Source organism: Theropithecus gelada, chromosome 10 (genome assembly GCF_003255815.1).
Source record: "Theropithecus gelada isolate Dixy chromosome 10, Tgel_1.0, whole genome shotgun sequence".
Taxonomy (NCBI): domain Eukaryota; kingdom Metazoa; phylum Chordata; class Mammalia; order Primates; family Cercopithecidae; genus Theropithecus; species Theropithecus gelada.
This window is the reverse complement of record NC_037678.1, coordinates 36,765,417-36,771,752: the sequence shown is the minus strand read 5'-3', so window position 1 is coordinate 36,771,752 and position 6,336 is coordinate 36,765,417.

The following is a 6,336-nucleotide window of genomic DNA, read 5'->3' as shown; positions in this document are numbered from 1 at the left end:
AAAAAAAAAAAAAAAAAAAAAAAAAAAAAAAAAAAAAAAAAAAAAAAAACGAGAAGGAAGCTTTCTGAGAAATTGTTTTCTGTTATGTGACTTCAAATGAAAGAGTTACATCACTATATTGTGGAGCCGTTTGCTATCACTCTTTTTGTGGATTCTGAGACTGATATTTTGGATGCATTTGACGAGTATAAGGACAAAGGAAATATCCTCAGAGAAAAACCGGAATGAAGCTTTCTGAGAAATTTTTTGAGATGTGTTAACTAGAAAGAAGCTTTCTGAGAAACTGCTTTCTGATGTGTGAATTCATCTCACAGAGTTAGGCTATCATTTCATGAAACTGTCTATTACCACTGTCTTTGGGATATCTGAGAAGTAATCATTTGGACCGCATTCTGGCCTACGCTGATAAAGGAAATATCCTCAATTAAAAACGGGAAAGAAGCTTTCTGAGAGACTTCTTTGTGATATGTGAATTAATCTCACAGAGATTACTCTTCATGAAGAATTTTGCTATCACTGTTTCCATGGAATCCACAAAGTGATATTTGGGAGCGCATTGAGGCCTAGGGTGGAAAAGGATGTATCCTCAGATAATAACGAGAAAGAAGCTTTCTGAGAAATTGCTTTCTGATGTCTGAATTCATCACACAGAGATTCATCTTTCCCTTCTTGTAGCAGTTTGAGAACACTGCTTTCGTTGAATCTGCAAAGTGATACTTGGAACGCTTGGAGTCCCATGGTGAAAAAGGAAATATACACAGATAAAAACTGGAAAGAAACATTCTGAGAAACTGCATTGCGATGTGTGAGTGCAACTCACAGAGTTACACTTTTCTCTTCAGGCATCAGTTTGCTAACACAGTTTTCTTGAAATCTGCAATGGGATACTTCTTAGTGCAATGAAGCTTACGGTGACAAAGGAAATATCCACAGATAAAAACTAGAAAGAAGCTTTCTGAGAAACTACTTTGTGATGTGTGAATTCATCTCACAGAGTTACAACTTGGCTTTCATGAAGCAGTTTGTTAACACTGTTTTCGTGGAATCTGTAAAGTGATATTTGGGAGTGCATTGAGGCCTAGGGTGAAAAAGGAACTATCCTAAGATAATAACTAGAAAGATTTCTGAGAAACTGCTTTCTGATGTGTGAATTCATCACACAGAAATTCACCTTTCTCTTCATGTAGCAGTTTGGTAACACTGTTTTCGTGGAATCTACAAGGTGATATTTGGGAGCGCTTTGAGATGTATGGTTAAAGAGGAAATATCCACAGATAAAAACGGGCAAGGAGCCTTCTGAGAAACAGTATTGTGATGTGTGAATGCAACTGACAGAGTTACACTTTTCACTTCGTTGATCAGTTTGCTAACACAGTTTTCTTGAATTCTGCAATGGGATACTTATTAGAACAATGAAGCTTATGGTGACAAGGGAAATATCCTCAGATAAAAACGTTAAAGAAGTTTTCTGAGAAATTGCTTTCTGATATGAGAATTCACCTCACAGAGTTACACCACTATTTTGTAGAGCCCTTTGCTAGCACTGTTTTTCTGGATTCTGAGAACTGATATTTCAGATGGGTTTGAAGAGTATAAGGACAAAGAAATATCCTCAGAGAAAAACCGGAATGAAGCTTTCAGAGAAACTTCTTTGTGATGTGTGAATTCATCTCACAGAGTTACACTTTTCTCTTCGTGAAGCCGTTTGCTAACACTATTCTCATGGAATCTGCAAAGCGATATTAGAGAGCTCATGGAGGGCTAAGGTGAAAAGGAAATATCCTCAGAAAAAATTCGGAATGAAGCTTTCTGAGAAACTGCTTTATGATGTATGAATTCATTTCAGTGTTGCAAAACTCTTTCATGGAGGAGTTTGCTGGCACTGATTTTGTGGAATCTCAGAAGTGATATCTCGGATATCATAGAATCCCACGGTGAATAATGAAATATCCTCAGACAAAAACTGCAGAGAAGCCTTCTCAGAAACTGCTTTGATGTGGGTGAATTCAGCTAACAGAGCTACAACATTGTTTTCATTGAGAAGCTTGCTAGTAGTGTTTTCACAGAATCTGCAATGAGACACACGGGGGCGCTTTGAGACCACAATTAACCTCAGCTCAAAAAAGAAGCTTTCTGAGAAACTGCTTTCTGATGGGTGAATTCAATTCACTGAGTTACACCTCTATTTCGTGAAGCCGTTTGCTAGGCCTGTTTTTGTTGAATCTGAGAAGCGATATTTCGGATCGCTTTGAAGACTATACGGCCAATGGAAATATCCTCAGATAAAAACGAGAAAGAAGCTTTCTGAGAAGCTTCCTTGTGATGTGTGAATTCATCTCACACAGTTACACCTTTCTCTTCACGAAGCCATTTGCTAAGACGGTTCCCGTGGAATCTACAGTGTGATATTTGGGAACGCATTGAGGGCTATGGTGAAAAAGGAAATATCCTCGGATAAAAACCGAAAAGAAGCGTTCTGAAAAACTATATTGTGATGTGTGATTGCAATTCACAGAGTTACAATTTTCTCTTCATTAATCAGTTTGCTAACACAGTTTTCTTGAAACCTGCAATGGGATACTTCTCAGCGCAATGAAGCTTATGGTGACAAAGGAAAAATCCTCAGATAAAAACTAGAAGGAAGCTTTCTGAGAAATTTCCTTCTGTTATGTGACTTCATATCACAGAGTTACACCACTATTTTTTGTTGCCATTTGCTAGCACTATTTCTGTGGATTCTCAGAACTGGTATTTCGGATGGGTTTGAAGAGTATAAGGACAAAGGAAATATCCTCAGAGAAAAACCAAAATGAGGCATATTGAGAAAATACTTTGTGATGGATGACTTCATCTCACAGAGTTACACCTTTGTCTTCATTAAGCCGTTTGCTAACACTATTCTCGTGGAATCTGCAAAGGGAAATTTGGGAGCACATTGAGAGCTATGGTGAAAAAGGAAATATCCTCAGATAAAAACTGGAATGAAGCGTTCTGAGAAACTGCATTGTGACGTGTGAATGCAACTCACAGAGTTCCGCTTTTCTCTTCATTGATCAGTTTGCTAACAGTTTTCTTGAAAATTGCAATGGGATATTTTTTAGCGCAATGAAGCTTACGGTGACAAAGGAAATATCCTCAGATAAAAACTAGAAAGAAGCTTTTTGAGAAACTGCTTCGTGAAGTGTGAATTCATCTCACTGAGTTACGCTTTCGTTTCATGGAGCAGTCTATTACCACTGTCTTTGGGGAATCTGAGAAGGGATATTATGGACAGCATTCCAGCCTACGTTGATCAAAGAAATATCCTCAATTAAAAACGTGAAAGAAACTTTCAGGGAAACTTCTTTGTGATATGTGAATTCATCTCACAGAGTTACAATTTAGTCTTCATGAAGCAATTTGCTAACACTGTTTTCGTGGAACATGCAAAGTGATATTTGGGAGCGTATTGAGACCTAGGGTGGAAAAGGAAATATACTCATTTCATAACGAGAAAGAAGCTTTCTGAGAAATTGCTTTCTGATGTGTGAATTCATCACACAGAGATTCATCTTTCCCTTTTTGTAGCAGTTAGCTAACACTGTTTTCGTGAAATCTGCAAAGTGATACTTGGGAGCGCTTTGAGGTCAATGGTGAAAAAGGAAATATTCAGGAACAAAAATTGTCAAGAAGCTTTCTGAGAAACTGCATTGTGATGTGTGAATGCAACTCACAGAGTTCCACTTTTCTGTTCATTGATTAGTTTGCTAACACAGTTTTCTTGAAATCTGCAATGGGATACTTCTTAGCACAATGAAGCTTATGGTGACAAAGGAAATATCCTCAGATAAAAACTAGAAAGAAGCTTTCTGAGAAACTGCTTTGTGATGTGTGAAAGCAACTCACAGAGTTCCACTTCCTTCTTCATTGATCACTTTGCTAACACAGTTTTCTTGAAATCTGCAATGGGATACTTCTTAGTGCAGTGAAGCTTACGGTGACAAAGAAAATGTCCTCAGATAATAACTAGAAAAATGCTTTCTGAGAAATTGCTTTCTGATATGTGACTTCATCTCACAGAGTTACACCACTACTTCCTGGAGCCGTTTGCTAGCCCTGTTTTTGTGGAATCTGAGAACTGATATTTCGGGTCGCCCTGAAGTCTATCCGGCCATAGGAAATACCCTCAGATAAAAACGAAAAAGGAGCTTTCTGAGAAACTTCTTTGTGATGTGTGACTTCATCTCAAGAGTTAAAGTTTTCTCTTCATGAAGCCGTTCGCTAACACGGTTCCCGTGGAATCTACAATGTGATATTTGGGAACGCATTGAGGGCTATGTTGAAAAAGGAAATATCCTCAGACAAAAACTGGAAAGAAGCGTTCTGAGAGACTGCATTGTGACATGGGAATGCAATTCACAGATTTCCACTTTTTTCTTCATTGATCAGTTTGCTAACACAGTTTTCTTGAAACCTACAATGGGATATTTCTTGGCGCAATGAAGATTACGGTGACAAAGGAAATATACTCAGATAAAAACAAGACAGAAGCTTTCTGTGAAACTGCTTGGTGATGTGTAAATTCATCTCACAGAGTTACACTTTCGTTTCATGGAGCAGTCTATTACCTCTGTCTTTGGGAAGTCTGAGAAGGGATACGTTGGATCGCATTGAGCCCTGTGTTGATAGAGGAAATATCCTCAATTAAAAACGTGAAAGAAGCTTTCTGAAAAACTTCTTTGTGATATGTGAATTCATCTCACAGAGTTACAACTTAGTCTTCATGAAGCAGTTTGCTAACACTTGTTTCGTGGAATCTGCAAGTTGATATTTGGGAGTGCACTGAGGCCAAGGGTGGACAAGGAAATATCCTCAGATAACAACGAGAAAGAAACTTTCTGAGAAATTGCTTTCTGATATTAGATTTCATCACACGGAGATTCACTTATTCCTTCTTGTAGCAGTTTGCTAACACTGTTTTCATGGAATCTGCAAAGTGATATTTGGGAGCGCACTGAGGGCTATGATGAAAAAGGAAATATCCTCAGATATAAGTGGAAACTCTGTGAGATGAATTGACATATCACAAAGAAATATCTCACAAAGCTTATTTCACGTTTGTAATTGAGGATATTTCCTTTATCAGCATTGGCCTCAATGTGATTCAAAGTAGTCCATCTCAAGTTCCTCAAAGACAGTGTTAATTGACTGCTCCACGAAACATAAGTGTAACTCTGTGAGATGAATTCACACATCACAAGGAAGTTTCTAAGAAATCTTCTTTCTAGTGTTTATCTGAGGATATTACATTTGTCACCATAAGCTTTATTCCACTAAGATGTATCCCATGGCAGATTTCAAGAAAATTCTGTTAGCAAACTGATGCCTGAAGAGAAAAGTGTAACTCTGTGAGTTGCATTCACACAATGCAATACAGTTTCTCAGAATGCTTCTTTCCGGTTTTTATCTGAAGATATTTCCTTTTTCACCATAGCCCTCAATGAGCTCCCAAATATCACTTTGCAAATTCCACAAAAACAGTGTTAGGAAACTGCTACAAGAAGAGAGAGGTGAAACTCTGTGTGATGAATTCACACATAAGAAAGCAATTTCTGAGAAAACTTTGTTCTAGTTATTATCTGAGGATATTTTCTTTTTCACCATAGGCCTCAAGGCACTCTCAAATATCACTTTCCCGAATCCACGTACACAGTGTTAGCAAACTGCTTCATGAAGACTAAGATGTAACTCTGTGTGAAGAATTCACATATTACAAAGAAGTTTCTCAGAAAGCTACTTTCTAGTTTTTATTGGAGGATATTTCCTTTGTCACTGTAAGCTTCATTGCGCTAAGATATATCCCAATGCAGATTTCAAGACAACAATGTTAGCAAACGGATCAATGAAAAGGAAAGTGTTACTCTGTGAGTTGCATTCACATGTCACAATGCAGTTTCTCAGAACGCTTCTTTCCAGTTTTTTTATTTTTTTATTTTATTTTTTATTTTTTTTAAAATTTATTTATTATTATCATACTTTAAGTTGTAGGGTACATGTGCATAACGTGCAGGTTTGTTACATATGTATACTTGTGCCATGTTGCTGTGCTGCACCCATCAACTCGTCAGCACCCATCAACTCGTCATTTACATCAGGTATAACTCCCAATGAAATCCCTCCCCCCTTCCCCCTCCCCATGATAGGCCCCGGTGTGTGATGTTCCCCTTCCTGAGTCCAAGTGATCTCATTGTTCAGTTCCCACCTATGAGTGAGAACATGCGGTGTTTGGTTTTCTGTTCTTGTGATAGTTTGCTAAGAATGATGGTTTCCAGCTGCATCCATGTCCCTACAAAGGAC